This window comes from Bufo bufo, chromosome 6, assembly GCF_905171765.1.
Source record: "Bufo bufo chromosome 6, aBufBuf1.1, whole genome shotgun sequence".
Lineage (NCBI taxonomy): Eukaryota > Metazoa > Chordata > Amphibia > Anura > Bufonidae > Bufo > Bufo bufo.
The window spans coordinates 385,518,851-385,539,955 of NC_053394.1; the positions used below are offsets into that span (position 1 = coordinate 385,518,851).

At 48.6% G+C, this 21,105-nt stretch overlaps 1 protein-coding gene and 1 long non-coding RNA gene across 2 annotated transcripts in view; both read right to left on the minus strand.

The window, feature by feature from the left end:
• Positions 1-21,105, minus strand: part of LOC121003515 — a gene marked incomplete at its 5' end in the record, with an annotated part of 1,598,977 nt that overhangs the window by 23,987 nt on the left and 1,553,885 nt on the right.
• LOC121003584 lies at positions 91-17,995 on the minus strand. Its single transcript, XR_005779525.1, has 3 exons — positions 17,934-17,995; positions 253-402; positions 91-126 (listed from the first exon to the last, which is right to left on the minus strand). It is a non-coding gene; the product is annotated as an uncharacterized LOC121003584 (long non-coding RNA).

Sequence of the window (21,105 nt, forward strand, 5' to 3'; positions counted from 1 at the left end):
ATTGATTTCCTCATGTATCAGGGGGTGAGGTGGAGGACCCATGATTGGGCTCAGGGTTCTTCCCCATTCCTCAGACACAGGGTCCTGACAGCGCTCACTAGAGGTCTTCTTCACTACTGTGTAGTCCTGGTTATGGAGAGACACAGTAATAAATATCACTCCATACTTCTCCAGAGTCCCTCACCTCTCCAGTGATGTCTATCTGTTAGTAACATAGATAAGATGATGTAATGTGACATCAGAATCTCTTACCTCTCCAGTAAGCCGGAAGAGGATCTCTAGGGTGAGATTGATTATACTCTCCGCCATCTTGTCCCTGTCCCTATCCATCCTTGACGGGTCAATCAGGAGATTGATGTCATATACAATATATCCAGTGAGAGAATCCTATATTGTAGGAACCTGAATGGAGAGAAGATGAGACGATGTAAAATCCTACAAAATCCCATCTAAAATGCAATTTTTGGTGATAATAAGAGGAGACATCGGGGGAGATAATAAAGTGTAGATGTTGTGTTCTCTCTTTTTATATGGATCGAAACACGTGTGAGGTCAAGGCAGTTTCATGGTATGTCACACCTTCACATGACCCTACAGCCAATAGAAGACATCATCAGTGATGCCAGTATGAACAGCACGTGACCACCATAGACCATCATAAGCCTCAATGATCAGGTGATATACATACCGCCATCAGAGCTCCGATCAACGGACTGAAGGAGATCACAGGAGCCTCAGTGCTGGAGCAGTGGAGGATTCTACAAGTCCTGTGTTCTCCGGGAAATTGTAAAACGCTGCGGAATATGTTGGCGATATATAAAGATTATTTCTATCTAGACAGACAAATGGCAGATTTGTTTTTTGGCAGCTCCTCACGACCTCACAGATGTTTGTCAGAACTATTGGGTATAAATAAAGTCTATAAGTATAAGGCCTATATAAGATGTCTGAACATGAACCTAAAGAACAACCATTTTGTCTTATTTTAAGAGGGCAGAGTGAGTTCAAGATTTTAACTTGGAATTACTAACCTAAGATTAACAATCTGTACCAAGGTACCCAAGTCTGTTTTTAGTAATTGCCTAGATAAGACAATGTATTAGACATATGCTGAGTCTTGATGATTTTCAGTGTATAGAAAGACTCTAATCTTTCTTTGGGGTTTTTATATTAAGCAATGTATGAGTAGATTGATTTTATATCATCAATTTAAATACGTGTGTTGTACTGTATATATAAGAGTGTGGTCCTTATAGATATATTCAGTTTTAAGGTTAGAAATTACTCTGTCATTTTTTTGTAGAATTTCTCTCAGTGTGAAACTCAAGTAAATTATTTCTTTGCTTGAGGTTTTCTTGTATGGAGAAATGTGTACACAGGTGACCATAAACAAACCTTGTCTTTTCCCCAGAACAATGACTTGAGTATGGTCATGTGTATCTTGATTTAATTACGTCTGGTCAAAAGATTAAGGGATATGCGAGGTGTTTGACCAGATACAAAGGTCATTGTCTATTCAAGATCTCCTCAAGGTTGTGTCTGAAACCTTAGTTAAAGTGTATCATTAGTAAATGAATAAGAGAACTAATAATATGCCTTGATTTTGTATGGAGTACTAGTGCCATCTAGTGTTAGGGTAACCTAAAGATCTCGGGTGTATTTTCCCTAGAGGGAGGTTCTATTGGTTATAAGTGAGGTCACTAGTTAATGATAAAACTTGGCCAAACCCTTTCTAAGATAGGATAAAAAGATGGTCTGGGCTGACAGAGGGGACCCATCCATCCATCTATCTCTCTCTGGAGCTCTCTCTAACTATCATCATCAAGGGACGATCATCAAGGAAAAAGACTAGATCCAGCCCTGACCACCTTTTCAGACATTGGAGGCAGCCATCTTAGAACCATTGAAACTGATTTCTGCTAGCTGACATTTTGGGTATAGTATAACCTTACCTATATTTTATAGGATAATTAATTAATATAATACATATCTATCTATCTATCTATCTATCTATATATATATATATATATATATATATATATTCAATTAAACCCTACCTTGTTTATAGTATCTGTTTTGGAATAAGATTGGGGTGTACCTGCAGCATCATCCTGAAAATTAATCCAATACAGGGAGATTGAAAATATACTGGTGAAGACACGGTATTATCTCCAAGGAACTGAATTCAGTTCTAGACCGGTACGGTTGATTATATATATATATATAAATATATGTATAGTAAAAGATAAACCGGATTTGGGTTTAATCGGACATTTGTCGGCTGAGAGAAATCAAGTATTAAATTGATTTAAAATATAATTTAGGGGTACCATTATAAAAAGGCATAATTGTGTAGACATATATTCTCAATTATTTTTGACTTTCTCACTATTTTGCATATCATTGATTGAATTTCAATTATCAACAATTTTATTATATATTATTTTGTACTATCAATTGTATTAATAAATTACATATATATTTTGTCTGTAACTGGGTTTTGTCTTCAATTCAACGCAGATCACGAGCTTGTTTTAGCTTGATATTTATGATAATAAATTATAATCTCCTTCATTATAGATTATAATTTATTCACATAAATAATATAGACTGTCAATCGGAGACAGCATAAATATTCCGACATGTTGTAGTTTAATAGATTTATTTTTAACAAGCAGCATGACGAAATACAGCGGTCCTTAAAGGGTTTCTGTCATCAGAAATAACGTGATGTAGCTGACTGATATTAGTGATGTGCTAATGTCAGCAGTACATAACAGTACGCTTTATAACTCCCTGCCTGCCGCCGTTCTCTTAACTCCTTAAGGACACAGCCTTTGACCAGTGTCACTTTAAGTGGTGATAACTTTAAAACGCTTTGACTTATCCAGGCCATTCTGAGACTGTTTTTTCGTCACATACTGTACTTTAGGACACTGGTAAAATGAAGTAAAAAAAATACATTTTTATTTATAAAAAAATACCAAATTTACCCCAAAAAAATTTGAATTGCTAATTTCCAAGTTTCAATTTCTCTACTTCTATAATACATAGTAATACCTACAAAAATAGTTATTACTTTACATTCCCCATATGTCTACTTCATGTTTGGATCATTTTGGGAATGATATTTTATTTTTTGGGGATGTTAGAAGCAAATCTTGAAATTTTTCTGAAATTTTCAAAAACCCAATTTTTAGGGACCAGTTCGGGTCTGAAGTCACTTTGTGAAGCTTATATAATAGAAACTACCCAAAAACTACCCCATTCTAGAAACTACACCCCTCAAGCTATTCAAAACGGATTTTACAACCGTCGTTAACCCTTTAGGTGTTCCACGAAAGTTAATGGCAAATGGAGATAAAATTTCCGAATTTAGATTTTTTGGCAAATTTTCCATTTTAATCAATTTTTTCCAGTAACAAAGCAAGGGTTAACAGCCAAACAAAACTCAATATTTATTGCCCCGATTCTGTAGTTTACAGAAACACCCCATATGTGGTCGTACACTACTGTACGGGCACACAGTAGGGCGTAGAGGGAAAGGTGCACCATATGGTTTTTGGAAGGCAGATTTTGCTAGACTGGTTTTTTGACACCATGTCCCATTTGAAGCCCCCCTGATGCACCCCTAGAGTAGAAACTCCCTAAAAGTGACCCCATCTAAGAAACTAAACCCCTCAAGGTATTCAAAACTGCTTTTACAAACTTTGTTAACCCTTTAGGTGTTGCACAAGAGTTATTGGCAAATGGGGATGAAATTTGAAAATTTCATTTTTTTGCCAAATTTTCCATTTTAACCCATTTTTTCCACTAACAAAGCAAGGGTTAACAGCCAAACAAGACTGTATCTTTATTGCCCTGACTCTGCCGTTTACACAAACACCCCATATGTAGTCGTACACTACTGTACGGGCACACGGTAGGCCATAGAGGGAAAGGAGCGCTGTGTGGTTTTCGTTGGGCAGATTTTTATAGACCGGTTTATTTACACCGTGTCCTGTTTCAACCCCCCTGATGCACCCCTGGAGTAGAAACTCCCTAAAAGTGACCCCATTTTGGAAACAACCGGATAAGGTGGCTCTATATTACATTTTTGTGAGGTAAGGCTACCAAAAATTTAAATTCTGAAATTTAATCTCCATTTGCCATTAACTGTTGAGGAACACCTAAAGGGTTAATAAAGTTTGTAAGATCAGTTTTGAATACCTTGAGGGGTGTAGTTTCTTAGATGGGGTCACTTTTAGGGAGTTTCTACTCTAGGGGTGAATCAGGGGGGCTTCAAAAGGGACATGGTGTCAATAAAAAAGGCCATCAAAATCGGCCTTCAAGAAACCATGTCGGTCCTTTCCTTTTGCGCCCTGCCTTTTAGCGATACAGCAGTTTACGACCACAAATGTGGCGTTTCTGTAAACGGCAGTATCAGGGTAATAAATAATACGTTTTGTTTGGTTGTTAACCCTTGCTTTGTTACCGGTAAAAACGGATAAAAATTGAAAAGTGCCAAAAATAGCTGTTTTGGCACCGTTTTTTTTTTTTTTTGGACAGTGTTAATCTGGGGGGTTAGGTCATGGGGTATTTTTATAGAGGAGATTCTTACGGACGCGGCAATACCTAATAAGTCTACTTTTTTACAATTATTTAGGTTTTAGACTATATTATCCTTTTTGATACAAAATATTTTTTTTGTATCTCTAAAATCTAAGAGCCATTTTTTGTTTTGTTTTTTAGCCGATTATCTTATGTAGGGGCTCATTTATTGCGGGATGAGAGGACGGTTTTATTGGCACTATTTTGGGGGCTATATGACTTTTTGATCACTGGCTATCAAACTTTTGTTAAGTAAGGTGACAAAAAAAGTTTTTTGCACCGTTTTTTTTTTTTGGGACCGTGTTGATCTGGGGGGTTAGGTCATGGAGTATTTTTATAGAGGAGATTATTACCGACGCGGCGATACCTAATTTGTATACTTTTAATTATTTTAGTTTTACAAACTTTTCAAAAATTTTTTTTGGTGTCTCAAGTGTGAGAACCATAGTTTTTTTATCCGATTGTCAGTGCTAAATTGGGATATAAATTTAGTACTCCATGGAAGTGTGGTACTCCCTGAAGCAACCGTCAATGCAGAGGCCCGGATGATCGGGGCACGTGTCGCACTGAGTAGGGGTGTCCTTCCGTATCCCCCTCCTGCGACACAATCTGCACTTTTTTTGGATCCGTCACTTCTTTCCAGTATGGGGGACCCCACCTGGAAAGTGTTGGCCAGGGACGATCTGGGCGCCTCCAGTTCCCGAGGTACTCCGGCCTGCTCTTTCCCGGTCCGAAAAGATCAGGGCTTTGAGGACTGCCTCAAAGAACTGAAGGAATGTCCCTGTGTTGCCAGCGCTCCAGGACAGCACAAAAGAGTTGTACAAGGCAACCTGTACCAAGTAGACCGCAACTTTTTGGTACCATGCCCGGGTTTTGCGCATGGCGTTATATGGCTTGAGGACTTGATCAGAGAGATCAACTCCTCCCATATACCGATTGTAGTCGACGATACAATCGGGTTTGAGGACCGTTGCCGCGATACCTCGCACAGGGACAGGGGTGATGCCGTTACCATGAATTGTGGACAGTACAAGGACATCCCTCTTGTCCTTATATCTGACCAGCAACAGGTTTTCACTGGTAAGGGCACGGGTCTCACCCCTGGGGATAAGTACCTGGAGGGGGTGGGCAGGGAGGCCGGGTTGATTTTTCCGCACGGTCCCACAAGCGGACGTGGATCAGGCGGCGAGGGACTGGAACAAGGTGGTAACCTTTATCTAGCAGTGGGTGCATAAGGTCCGACACAAGTTTCCCGCTAACACCCATTTCTGGGGGTTGAATACGGGATTCTCGCCCCTCGTACACACAAAATTTGTAAGTGTACACCTGGCGGTGTGTGTGCTTGCGTGTAAATCTTTATTCAATGTGTGTGGAAGCATGGGTGTTCGCGTACTTATCCCTAAAACTAACAGAAAAAAAAAAAGACTAACTAAAAAAAAAGGGAAAAATGTAAAAAAAAAGTTTTAAAAAATATTCAAAACCACTGATCAACCGCCCGAAGTTGATCAGCGGTGAGGTGTGCGACGCTAAGAGTGCCGGCCGCAGTCAGCGTACGCACAAAAAAAAAAAAATGCATGCGCCCCAAAAAAAATTGTGGGAGGGAGAGGGGGGCAAGCGGCAGCACCCCTGGGGGGTCTAGGGTCACACAGCTGTGCTGTGGACCCCAGACACCCTACTTAGAGGGACACAATAAAACTTTTTTTTTCCCACTAACTCTCCCTTTTATATCCCTGCCTAGCCCAACCTTTCCCTAGTCTTTCCCTAATTACCTGGCTGATCAGATGGGGGGTGCTGGGGCACAGATCGGGTCCTGGGGGCAAGGATGGGTGCTGGGGCACATATGGGGTGATGCTGGTTCAGATCCGACACGTGCGCTGCAGCGCTCCTGTCTCCTCCGCTCCGGGACAAAAAAGGAGGAGGATAAGATCGTTGCCTAGATTTGAACGTCCCGCCGCCCGCCCACCTACCAATCAGAGGCGATCCTGAGAGGTGATGTCACATCACCTCTCAGGATCGCAGGATGGTTATTGGTGGGGTAAAAACACACCACCGATCACCATCCTGTTTCGGGTTATCGTGTCCTCAGAGACCCAAATAACCCGGAAACGCAGCAAACCGCAGGTCTGAATTGACCTGCGGTTTGCTGCGATCGCCTACACGGGTGGGGTCACAGGACCCCCCGGTGCATTGGCCCCACGTGCCTGCTCAATGATTTGAGCAGACACCGGGTTCCAATCACTGCCCGCCACGGTGTCCTTAAGTATCAAGGCGTAAATGTACGCCCTGTGTCCTAAAGAGGTTAAAATAAAGGCTTAAAAAATTTGGCGCAGCGCAGTGAGTGAAGGACGCGCTCCTGCTGCTGGCTTCCTTCCTTCGACGCAAGGGCCGTGAGGAAGCCGGCACCAGGAGCGCGTCCTTCACTCACTGCGCCGAATACTAAACTGGACGGCGCAGGCACAGGATTTACGGGACACTGAGGAGAACTCGAAAGTCAATCAACTGGACCTGGGCGTGCGTAGACCGAGCCTCTAGGTGCTGAAGCAACGCCCTAATAGCACCTAGAGGCTCATTAGCATATTTTTAAAGTCTTTATTTTAAGAGAACGGCGGCAGGCAGGGAGTTATAAAGCGTACTGTTATGTACTGCTGACATTAGAACATCACTAATGTCAGTCAGCTACATCACGTTATTTTTCTTGACAGAAACCCAACACCCCTGAATAGCAGGTGGCGCTTATACAGATACATGTATATACGGTTACACAAAATTTTTAATTACATGCTAATGAAAGTATTTAGATCCAGGTGCTGGTTTGAAAAATGTACAATGTTTCCAATAAACTTTGCATACATTTCTGTGCTTATTTTTTGGGCTTCCCTAATGTATTTTTCAGACATATTATTCCCTGTTTCAGCTGCACCGCTAGATGCATTTCACTCAGAAGCAGGGAATGTATCACTTCAGTGAAATCTGCCACCACTGTATTGCTGTGATGTCCATTTCCTTACTCCACACTATGTTTGTTTTCAGCTCCGGACCTCACAGAAAAGATAAGAAGTAAATCACACTTACAGAAAGGCAGGGGTGTTGCTAGGTTAAAACATTCGGGGCCTGGGCCCCAGATGTTTTGTCACAGGCTCCAAATGTACTGCCTGCCAGATAGATAAACTGCATTGCTGTCCTCAGGATGGGAATACAATTGAATCTAATGTATTGGAAGAGCTGAAGGACCTGTGATGACATCACAGTTCATGTGATCAGTGCTGAAGGCAGTGGTTGAGGACCTGCAATAATGTCACCATCATATGACCAGTGCAGGAGAGGATGGTGCTCTGCAGTGAAGAGAAGTCCTGGGGAAGAAGCTGTGGCGAGGTCTGATACATGAGGAGAGGTAAATGAAGTGAAGGATTCGGTGTGAGAGCCAGAGGAATGCTGGGGGTTGTGGTTATTTTACTGGGACTGTATGTTAAGGCTGAAGGAAAGGATGTTATTTACATGAGAGTGTATGTTGGAGAGGGGTGGAGTGATGCTACTTACATGGGACTGAATGTTGAAGGGGTGATGTTAGTTACATGGGACTGCATGTTGGAGGTGGCTGGGGCAGGGTGATGCTATTTACATGGGACTGTGTGTTGGAGGTGGCTGGAGAGCAGATGATGTTATTTACATGGGACTGAATGTCGAGGGGGGAGATGTTATTTACATGGGGGTAGGGTTGTTGCGTTACCAAAATTTTGATTCGATTTCGATACCATAAAAAAGTATTGCAATACTCGATACCATGCAAAAAAAATAAAACACCAAAAACAGCAGCGTGCATTCTGCATTTTCTGGAACGTCCGGCCCATAATCGAACAGTCCGATCCTATTTTTTGGGGGGACAAGGTGAATAAAAAATGGCGAATCACTTGGTTTTTAATTTTTTTTTTCCTGTTCTGTTTTTTATATTTTAATAGTTTGCACTTTTTTGGGGGGGCATGGCGATATGTAATATGTTTATTTATTTATTGTTTATATATTTTAGATGTAAAATTGGGAAAGGGGGTGATTTAAACTTAATATTTTGGTGTTTGTTTGTTTTTTTTACTTTTTATTTAATAACTCTTTCCCCCTTAGGGGCCAGAACCTGGATCTTTTAATCCCTTGTCCTATTCCCCCTGATAGAGCTCTATTAGGGTGAATAGGATCTCACACTTTCCCTGCTGCCCTGTACATAGTGCACACAGCAGCAGGGAGCCGACCATGGACGGCTTCAGTAGCGTCCTGGCTGCCATGGTAACCGATCAGAGCCCCAGGATTACACTGCTGGAGCTCCGATCACAACTGCCACTGCCACCAATGAGGAGGAGAGAGGGAATCCTGTCGCCAATGTCACCTATGATTACAATAATGGGGGCGGCGCACTGCGCCAATAATGTTCTTAATACTGGGGAAAGGGGGTGGGGGGGGGCCAGCGTCCTGTCAGAGGTCAGGTGCCGGCTATGTAATTCTGCCACCGGCACCCGCCTCCTGTATTTGTATTAATGGGTGAGTTATTATTGGTGGCGCCGTGGCCACAGCCCCTCCCCTCCGCCGCCCCCTCTCTCTCTTATTGGCGGCAGCGGCACAGGGGGAGGGAGAGACTCCTTCTCCCCTGTGCTGCTGAGAAAACATGGCACGCGCTGACAGCAGCGTGCTCCATGTTCTCTGATACTAGGCTGCGCAGTAGCACAGCCTAGTATCGGTAAATGTCAAATCCCGGTATCGAATCGATAACGGTACAAAAGTATTGATAATTCGATGCCCGCTACAACCCTAGCTGGGGGAGGGAGTGATGTTATTGACATTGGACTGTATATTGAAGGGGCTGAGGAATTATAATTTTTAAAAGGATACTGTGACGGATACCACACCTCGTGCCCGCATGACGTCACCTACGTCGAGCTCACGAGATATGGTATGGTCACTGGTTACCAAGGCGTGACATTATGCCCTCCAGAGGAGCAGGTAAGGTCAGGTTGGTACAGTTTACACAGACTCCTCCTGTCCCAGCAGGCACAGAGAGGTGACAAGCTGAGGGAGCATGGTCACTGCCGCAATGAAACAGCGCTGTCTCAGCCCGGGTATACTGCCACCAACTTCTCGTTTATTTAAAGCCCGGTCCGCTAACGGGATTATATAGGGTGAGAAACCAACCCGCGGAAGCTTATAACTAGGCCGAAACACGGATGTGGGGATTCGTGATCGAGATACAAGATAGCACAAGATTAAATTATATATTTAATCGCCTTAAAGGGACACTGACAGGCCTTCTGAGCATAATTAGCTCTTTATATGCCCCCCTAGGTCTTATAATAAGTTCCCAATTCATATTGGGCAGAAAGGACAGGTGATTATAAAGATTATTTTTAACTTTTTACAATGCGCACAGGGATAATACTTATATGAATTGGGAACTTATTATAAGACCTAGGGGGGCATATAAAGAGCTAATTATGCTCAGAAGGCCTGTCAGTGTCCCTTTAAGGGCTCACTAGATATAACACAATATACACAGAGAATATTTACAGTGGTCTGAGGTTACAGATACAGGTTATATGGGTACAACAGGGTCAGGGCTCCAGATGTTTGGTCGCCAATGCGACTTAGAATTTAGAAATGGCGACCAGACTTTTTAGCCGCAGCTCTGCCGTTGAATACAGCGGCAGGGCACCGGAGATGATAGTTCTCTGCCCCGCCGCCGATGTTCTTCTCAGCAGCGCAGTGGAGAAGGAGTCTCTCCCTCCCCCCTGTGCAGCTGCCGCCGCCGCCAATAAGAAGAGAGACGGGAGGAGGAGGAGAAGGGCTGTGGCCACTGCGCCACCAATGAAGATAACTGACCTGTTAATACAAATACAGGAGGCGGGTGCCGGAATCAAATAGCCGTCACCCGACCTCTATGACAGGGAGATACGATCCGCTGCAGTTAACCCCTCAGGTGCGGTACCTCAGTGGTTAACTGCAGCGGATCGTATCTCCCTGTCATAGAGGTCGGGTGCCGGCTATTTGATTCCGGCACCCGCCTCCTGTATTTGTATTAACAGGTCAGTTATCTTCATTGGTGGCGCAGTGCGCGCCCCCCCCCCCCCCCACACCCCAGTATAATAAACATTGGGCCCCCCCAACATCCCAGTATAATAAACATTGGTGGCGCAGTGCGCCCCCCCAACACCCCAATATAATAAACATTAGTGGCGCAGTGCCAATAAAAAATTACCTCCTCCAATTGATCGCGTAGCTGCCGGTCTTCTGTTATTTCTTCAGGACCTGTCAAAGGACCTGTGGTGATGTCACTGAGCTCATCACATGGTCCATTACTATGGTGGTGGATCATGTGATGGACCATGTGATGAGCGCAGTGAAGTCACCACAGGTCCTTTTCCTCACAGATGAAGGCAGAAGAGAAGCCGGGCTGCGCAAACAAGTGGATTAAGGTGAGTTAAATTATTATTGTTTTTTTTTTTAACCCCTCCAGCCCTATTGTACTATGCATTCTGTTTTAAGAATGCTATTATTTTCCCCTATAACCATGTTATAAAGGGAAAATAATATAATCTACACAACCTTGAACCCAAACCTGAACTTCAGTGAAGAAGGTCGGGTCTGGGTACCACATTCAGTTTTTTATCACACGCGTGCAAAACGCATTGCACCCGCGCAATAAAAACTGAACAACGGAACGCAATCGCAGTCAAAACTAACTGCAATTGCGTTCCTACTCGCGCGGGTTTGCCGCAATGCACCAGGGACGCATCCGGAGCCAAAACGTGACGCCAGTGTGAAAGAGGCTTAAGGCTACTTTCACACTTGCGGCAGTGTGATCCGGCAAGCAGTTCCGTCGTCGGAACTGCGTGCCGGATCAGCCGATCTGGATGTGACTGAAAGCATTTGTGAGACGCATCTGGATGCGGATCCATCTCAGAAATGCATTGCAAGAACGAATCCATCTCTCCGCTTGTCATGCGGACAGACGGATCCGTCTTGTATCTTTTTACACATTTTTACCGGTCTGCGCAGATCCGGCATTCTGGCACTAAGATCCGGCACTAATACATTCCTATGGGGAAAAATGCCGGATCCGCATTCAGGCAAGTCTTCAGTTTTTTTCGCCGGAGATAAAACCGTAGCAATGCTGCAGTTTTCTCTTCTGCCTGATCAGTCAAAATGACTGAACTGAAGACATCCTGATGCATCCTGAACGGATTACTCTCCATTCAGAATGCATGGGGATATGCCTGATCAGTTATTTTCCGGTATTGAACCCCTGTGACGGAACTCTATGCCGGAAAAAAAACGCTAGTGTGAAAGTAACCTAAAATATTAAGTTTAAATCCCCCCTTTCCCAATTTTACATCTAAAATATATAAACATATTACATCGCGCTGCATCCGAAAAGTCCAAACTATTAAATTATTTAAAAATATCTCCTATGTGGTGAGCGCCGGAACAGAAATAAATAACTAAAAACCATTCGCCATATTTTGGTCACCTTGTCACCCTAAAAAATAGGATAGGACTGTTCTATTATTTTTTTTGCGTGGTATTGAGTATCGCAATACTTTTTTATGGTGACGAAAGCGAATAAAAATTTTGGTATTGAAAAAACCCTATGCTGATCTGATCGGCGTAGCGTTGTCACGATACCAACATTTTTATTCAGTTTCGATTTGGCGACTAAAAATTTTATTTGGCTCCTAAATTTTTCAGTTCAGGAGCCAATGGCTACTAGGTATTTTTTTTTGTCTGGAGCACTGAGGGTCAGGCTCCATTCACACGTCCGCAATTCCGATCCCGAAAAAAATAGAACATTACCTATTCTTGTTCGCAATTGCGGCCAAGAATAGGCCTTTTCTATTAAGTGCCGGCAATGTGCGGTCTGCAAAATGCGGAACGCACATTGCCGGTGTCCGTGTTCTGCGGATCCGCAAAACACACACGGACGTGTGAATGGACTGGTAAGCAGAGCAAAAGTCAGTTTACATTTTAATACTGTACGGAGCGCTCACTGTGGGGCTGCGGATCTCTCCGGCTGCGGAGCGCGAGGCTGTTTCACAGCAGCATTTCCTGTCTCCGGCTGTTCTCCTGTCGGAGATGTCCAGATCTGACACTGCCAGAAGCTGCCAGACACCCACCAGCCCCATTCACTATAATGGGGAGCGGCAGAGAACAGGACACAACCCGGAAAACATGCAGAGTAGCGGCCGGGCGAAAACCGCTGATCCCAATGGGATTTGTCCAGGTGCGGCTGGATCCCAACCGTCCCGGATTTCAGTGGCTGTCCCACACGGGGGAGGTATGTCCCGCTTTCTGGCAGCTGTCCCTGCGTCCATAGGAAGCAGAGAGCCATCGCCGTCATGGGCTCCCTGCTTCATCATCCTCCCCCTGCCGGCTCTCCACACCTCTGGTCTGTGCGGGGGGCGGGGCCGGCCGTTAGCCTCAGCTCCGCCTCCTTCACAGACTAGAGCAGCCGATGTCCTACTGCTGCTAGGAAGAAGGTAAGTATGGGGTTTTTATTTTCTTTACATTCTATGAGGAGCGCAATGTGAGCATATTCCGGGGGGGGCGCAAAGTGGGCATATTACTGGGGGGGGGACGCAAAGTGGGCATATTACTGGGGGGGGGCCGCAATGTGGGCATACTACTGGAGGGGGGCGCAATGTGGGCATATTACTGGGGGGGGCGCAATGTGGGCATACTGGGGGGCGCATTGTGAGCATATTACTGGGGGCAGGCCGCAATGTGGGAATACTACTGGAGGGGGGCGCAATGTGGGCATACTACTGGGGGGGTGCAATGTGGGCATATTACTAGGGGGGCGCAATGTGGGCATAATACTGGAGGGGGGCGCAATGTGGGCATAGTAGTGGGGCGGCGCAATGTGGGCATACTACTGGGGGGGGGCAATGTGGGCATACTACTGGGGGGGCCGCAATGTGGGCATACTACTGGGGGGGCCGCAATGTGGGCATACTACTGGGGGGGCCGCAATGTGGGCATACTACTGGGGGGGCCGCAATGTGGGCATACTACTGGGGGGGCCGCAATGTGGGCATACTACTGGGGGGGCGCACTGTGGGCATACTACTGGGGGGCACACTGTGGGCATACTACTGGGGGGCACACTGTGGGCATACTACTGGGGGGCACACTGTGGGCATACTACTGGGGGGCACACTGTGGGCATACTACTGGGGGGCACACTGTGGGCATACTACTGGGGGGCACACTGTGGGCATACTACTGGGGGGCACACTGTGGGCATACTACTGGGGGGGCGCACTGTGGGCATACTACTGGGGGGGCGCACTGTGGGCATACTACTGGGGGGCCGCAATGTCGGCATACTACTGGGGGTGCGCAATGTGGGCATACTACTGGGGGGGCGCAGTGTGGGCATACTAATGGGGGGGCGCAGTGTGGGCATACTACTGGGGGGGCGCACTGTGGGAATACTACTGGGGGGGCGCACTGTGGGCATACTACTGGGGGGGGCGCACTGTGGGCATACTACTGGGGGGGGCGCACTGTGGGCATACTACTGGGGGGGGGCGCTCTGTGGGCATACTACTGGGGGGGGCGCTCTGTGGGCATACTACTGGGGGGCCGCAATGTGGGCATACTACTGGGGGGCCACAATGTAGGCATACTACTGGGGGGGCCGCAATGTGGGCATACTACTGGGGGGGCCGCAATGTGGGCATACTACTGGGGAGGCCGCAATGTGGGCATACTACTGGGGGGGCCGCAATGTGGGCATACTACTGGGGGGCCGCAATGTGGGCATACTACTGGGGGGCCGCAATGTGGGCATACTACTGGGGGGGCCGCAATGTGGGCATACTACTGGGGGGGCGCAATGTGGGCATACTACTGGGGGGGCCGCAATGTGGGCGTATTGCTGGGGGGGCCGCAATGTGAGCATATTGCTGGGGGCGCAATGTGGGCATATTACTGGGGGGCGCAATGTGGGCATATTACTGGAGGGGGGCACAATGTGGGCATACTACTGGGGGGGCGCACTGTGGGCATACTACTGGGGGGCGCAAAGTGGGCATACTACTGGGGGGGCGCTGTGGGCATAATACTGGGGGGGTCGCTGTGGGCATACTACTGGGGGGGCGCACTGTGGGCATACTACTGGGGGGGGCGCGCTGTGGGCATACTACTGGGGGGGCGCACTGTGGGCATACTACTGGGGGGGCGCGCACTGTGGGCATACTACGGGGGGGGGCGCACTGTGGGCATACTACTGGGGGGGCGCACTGTGGGCATACTACTGGGGGGGGCGCACTGTGGGCATACTACTGGGGGGGCGCACTGTGGGCATACTACTGGGGGGGGCGCACTGTGGGCATACTACTGGGGGGGCGCACTGTGGGCATACTACTGGGGGGGCGCACTGTGGGCATACTACTGGGGGGGCGCACTGTGGGCATACTACTGGGGGGGCGCACTGTGGGCATACTACTGGGGGGGCGCAATGTGGGCATATTACTGGGGGGGCGCAATGTGGGCATACTACTGGGGGGGGGCACAATGCGGGCATACTACTGGGGGCGCACAATGCGGGCATACTACTGGGGGGGACGCAATGCGGCCATACTACTGGGGGGGGCGCAATGCGGGCATACTACGGGGGGGGCACAATGCGGGCATACTACTGGGGGGGACGCAATGCGGCCATACTACTGGGGGGGGCGCAATGCGGGCATACTACTGGGGGGGGCACAATGTGGGCATACTACTGGGGGGGGCACAATGTGGGCATACTACTGGGGGCCGCAATGTGGGCATACTACTGGGGGGTCGCAATGTGGGCATAATACTGGGGGGCGCAATGTGGGCATACTACTGGGGGGGCGCAATGTGGGCATACTACTGGGGAGGCCGCACTGTGGGCATACTACTGGGGAGGCCGCACTGTGGGCATACTACTGGGGGGGCCGCAATGTGGGCATATTACTGGGGGGGGCCGCAATGTGGGCATACTACTGGGGGGCCGCAATGTGGGCATACTACTGGCGGGGCCGCAATGTGGGCATACTACTGGGGGGGGCCGCAATGTGGGCATACTACTGGGGGGCGCACTGTGGGCATACTACTGGGGGCCGCAATGTGGGCATACTACTGGGGGGGGGCGAAATGTGGGCATACTACTGGGGGGCCGCAATGTGGGCATACTACTGGGGGGCCGCAATGTGGGCATACTACTGGGGGGGCCGCACTGTGGGCATACTACTGGGGGGGGCACAATGTGGGCATACTACTGGGGGCCGCAATGTGGGCATACTACTGGGGGGTCGCAATGTGGGCATACTACTGGGGGGGCGCAATGTGGGCATACTACTGGGGAGGCCGCACTGTGGGCATACTACTGGGGAGGCCGCACTGTGGGCATACTACTGGGGGGGCCGCAATGTGGGCATATTACTGGGGGGGGCCGCAATGTGGGCATACTACTGGGGGGCCGCAATGTGGGCATACTACTGGCGGGGCCGCAATGTGGGCATACTACTGGGGGGGGCCGCAATGTGGGCATACTACTGGGGGGCGCACTGTGGGCATACTACTGGGGGCCGCAATGTGGGCATACTACTGGGGGGGGGCGAAATGTGGGCATACTACTGGGGGGCCGCAATGTGGGCATACTACTGGGGGGCCGCAATGTGGGCATACTACTGGGGGGGCCGCACTGTGGGCATACTGGGGGGGCCGCAATGTGGGCATACTACTGGGGGGGGCCGCAATGTGGGCATACTACTGGGGGGGGGCCGCACTGTGGGCATACTACTGGGGGGCCGTAGTGTGGGCATACTACTGGGGGGGCCGTAATGTGGGCATACTACTGGGGGGGCCGCAATGTGGGCATACTACTGGGGGGGGCCGCACTGTGGGCATACTACTGGGGGGGCCGCACTGTGGGCATACTACTGGGGGGGCCGCACTGTGGGCATACTACTGGGGGGGCCGCAATGTGGGCATACTACTGGGGGGGCCGCAATGTGGGCATACTACTGGGGGGCCGCAATGTGGGCATACTACTGGGGGGGCCGCAATGTGGGCATACTACTGGGGGGGGCCGCAATGTGGGCATACTACTGGGGGGGCCGCAATGTGGGCATACTACTGGGGGGGCCGCACTGTGGGCATACTATTGGGGGGCCGTAGTGTGGGCATACTACTGGGGGGCCGCAGTGTGGGCATACTACTGGGGGGCCGCAATGTGGGCATACTACTGGGGGGGCCGCAATGTGTGCATACTACTGGGGGGGCCGCAATGTGGGCATACTACTGGGGGGGCCGCAATGTGGGCATACTACTGGGGGGGCCGCAATGTGGGCATACTACTGGGGGGGCCGCAATGTGGGCATACTACTGGGGGGGCGAAATGTGGGCATACTACTGGGGGGCCGCAATGTGGGCATACTACTGGGGGGCCGCAATGTGGGCATACTACTGGGGGGCCGCAATGTGGGCATACTACTGGGGGGGCCGCACTGTGGGCATACTACTGGGGGGGCCGCACTGTGGGCATACTACTGGGGGGGCCGCACTGTGGGCATACTACTGGGGGGGGGGCCGCAATGTGGGCATACTACTGGGGGGGGGCCGCACTGTGGGCATACTACTGGGGGGGCCGCAATGTGTGCATACTACCGGGGGGGCCGCAATGTGTGCATACTACTGGGGGGGGCCGCACTGTGGGCATACTACTGGGGGGGCCGCAATGTGGGCATACTACTGGGGGGGCCGCAATGTGGGCATACTACTGGGGGGGCCGCAATGTGGGCATACTACTGGGGGGGCCGCAATGTGGGCATACTACTGGGGGGGGCCGCAATGTGGGCATACTACTGGGGGGGCCGCAATGTGGGCATACTACTGGGGGGGCCGCAATGTGGGCATACTACTGGGGGGGCCGCAATGTGGGCATACTACTGGGGAGGCTGCAATGTGTGCATACTACTGGGGGGGCCGCACTGTGGGCATACTATTGGGGGGCCGTAGTGTGGGCATACTACTGGGGGGCCGCAATGTGGGCATACTACTGGGGGGGCCGCAATGTGGGCATACTACTGGGGGGTCCGCAATGTGGGCATACTACTGGGGGGTCCGCAATGTGGGCATACTACTGGGGGGGCGCAATGTGGGCATACTACTGGAGGGGGGGCGCAATGTGGGCATACTACTGTGTCCCTCTTTGCTGGTTTACACAGTTGGGAGGTTTGGGAAGGTGTAAAGGTCCTGAAGGCTGCTCCCTGCTGCATCTATAACGCAGGTCTGAACAGCCTTACAGGTGCGGAGCTGGTGAGCGCTCCTCTTACCTGGATGGAGCGTATCCTCCTCTGTGCTGCGGGAGAAAGTAAAGGACCTGTGATGATGTCACGACCATGTGATCATGTGTGGGAGGAGTTGGGCTCCAGTCTGTGCTGCAGGAGAAAGTAAAGGACCTGTGGTGATGTCACGACCATGTGATCAGGTGTGGGCGGAGTCATGGAAATCACATAACCAGGTTTATCTGCTCTGTGTGTGCAGGGCTCTGCTGTGCAGTTTGTAATTCCAGTCTGTATGTAGCAGAGCTGTATGTGTGTAATGTTTATATGGATGAGCTGTATGTGTGTAAGGTTTATGTAGTTCAGCAATATGCGTACAATGTCTATGTAGCAGTGCTGTATGTGTGTAATGGCTGTATAGGGGAGCTGTATGTATTTGCAAGCTGTGTAATATTCCTTTCCCTAGAGTTGTATGGGTGTGTGCAGCAGAGCTGTGTATGTGTAATGTTCAGTTACTACACCTAAGTCATTGTCATGTCCATGTAGTAGTGCTGTGTATGTGTAATGTTGTCTTTGTCATGTCCATGTAGCAGAGCCGTGTATGTGTAATGTTCAGTTACTACAGCGGAGTCTTTGTCATGTACATGTAGCAGAGCTGTGTATGTGTAATGTTCAGTTACTACAGCGGAGTCTTTGTCATGTCCATGTAGCAGAGCTGTGTATGTGTAATGTTCAGTTACTACAGCTGAGTCTTTGTCATGTCCATGTAGCAGAGCTGTGTATGTGTAATGTTCAGTTACTACAGCTGAGTCTTTGTCATGTCCATGTAGCAGAGCCGGCGATGTAATCTGCTGGTATCGGGGCTCTGTGTGTGCTCAGGAGATGTTTAGGGGTAACTCTATCGCCCGGATATCACCCCAATGTCAGACCCACCTCCAGGACCCGCAGCTGTCTCTAACCCAGAGCTCACCGTGCAGGCCCGGCCGCCCTCCATTCATCTCATATGTGTGTGAGAGGGGCGAGAGCTTGTGGTGTCCTAGAAGACAGCGGCTGCATCGTGAGGGAAGATATAGTGGAGAGCGGTAGAGGAGTCACAGAGCGTTCCAGACGTCGGTGTTCCTACGAGGGAGCTCTAGTGTATGGACCGGGGGGCTGTATATTCACTTACAGGGGTTCTGCAGGTGTATTTACTGACCTGTCCTCTGGATAGATCATCAGCATCTGATCGGCGGGGGCCGACACTGAGGACCCCCACCGATCAGCTGTTTGAGAAGGCAGCGGTTGGGGGCATCTACTGGGGGCCTTATATATTGGCATTATATACTGGCATACATTATGGGGGCACTATGGAGAGGTGTGGGAGAGAAGCACTATGGGGGCATCTACTGGGGGACATTATATAGGGGCATTTTATACTGGCACATTATGGGGGCACTATAGGAGCAGCTACTTGGGGCACTATATAGAAACATAGAATGTGTCGGCAGATAAGAACCATTTGGCCCATCTAGTCTGCCCAATATATCTGAATACTATGGATAGCCCCCGGCCCTATCTTATATGAAGGATGGCCTTATGCCTATCCCATGCATGCTTAAACTCCTTCACTGTATTTGCAGCTACCACTTCTGCAGGAAGGCTATTCCATGCATCCACTACTCTCTCAGTAAAGTAATACTTCCTGATATTACTTTTAACCCTTTGCCCCTCTAATTTAACACTATGTCCTCTTGTAGCAGTTTTTCTTCTTTTAAATCTTCTCTCCTCTTTTACCTTGTTGACTCCCTATAGGAGTATTTTATATTATGGGGGCGCAATGAGGACCTGAGCTCAATTGGAGGCACGAAGAAAGTTTTTTTGTATTGGCACATAGTAGGGGGGAGAGGAGGTAATTTTTTTACTGCCACACAACGGGGCATTCTTTTGTACTGGCGCACATTATAAGTGGGTATTTTGTACTGGTGCACATTATAAGTGGGTATTTTTGTACTGGTGCACATTATAAGTGGGTATTTTTGTACTGGCGCACATTATAAGTGGGTATTTTTGTACTGGTGCACATTATAAGTGGGTATTTTTTCTACTGTCACATATTATAAAGAGAATTATTACTACCGGGGCATTATGGTGAGCTTTATTACTGGGAGACTATGGGAAACATGAATACGAGGGATGAGAGAATCGACTTTGGATGAAATGTTTGGATACTGTACGTACCACTTGAAACCGAACCCGAGTTCAGGAAATGTTTTTTTACAGTAGAAATCAATTTATGAAGTTATTACGTGAAGTCTCGCGACACTTTGCGAAGCAATAACTTTGGCTCATCAGAGCCAATACATTCTAATTCTGTACTACTCTAATGAATACTATGGGGACATTATTACTGTTGGGGGCACTAGTACTACTAAGATAATGATTTCTATTGGTGGGACATTTGGGAGCACTAGTACTGTGGGGGGCACCCTGGCACAGTATCAGCTTACCAACATTATTTTGGGGGACATTCTGTTTACACTATTTGCTGAACAAAGTTATTTTTTACAGCACTTTGTGCAAATAATTATTGGAGGGGGCACTGTCTGTGTGGTGCTCATATTTTCAGGGGGGTATCTGTTTCTGCAGTATAGTATTGGGGAGCACAGCGGGCACAGTACTGGGGGTGGCAGGACGGGGTGTTCAGAAGGGAGGAGGATGATGGGAAGCTAGGATGTCTGTCAAACTCTGCAGAGACAAGAGATGGCTGAAAGAAGTCATCATGGCGGTCTGGTCTGAATGGAGAAGATGAGGAATGAGAATGTCTACATCAGAGGAGACATCACTGGATGTACGAGGTATGTGGTGCTGTATTAGTCTACTCTCACAGAGAACAGCCTCCCGCAACTCACCGGATCCGGCACTGCTGGATGCAGATGGGATGCCCGATGTGTGCCTCATGACAGTGGGGAGGTGTCAGCCGTCAGGCTGTGTTCATATCACTGCTTATTTTTCCGTTCCTCTGATCTGTCAGAAGAACAGCCAAAAAAAGCAGATCCTGTATTTTGAGCCTCTGCCTTCAAACCGTCAGCATTTGATCAATATTTTTAAGGCAAAACAGGAGTGGGTCCAAAACAGAGAAGACACATGAAGGAAGTATTTGCCTGTCTTCTGTGTTCTGGACCCACTCCTGCTTTTAGCTTCCAAATCATGGTAGAATTCTGACTGTGTGATAGAGGCCAAATGC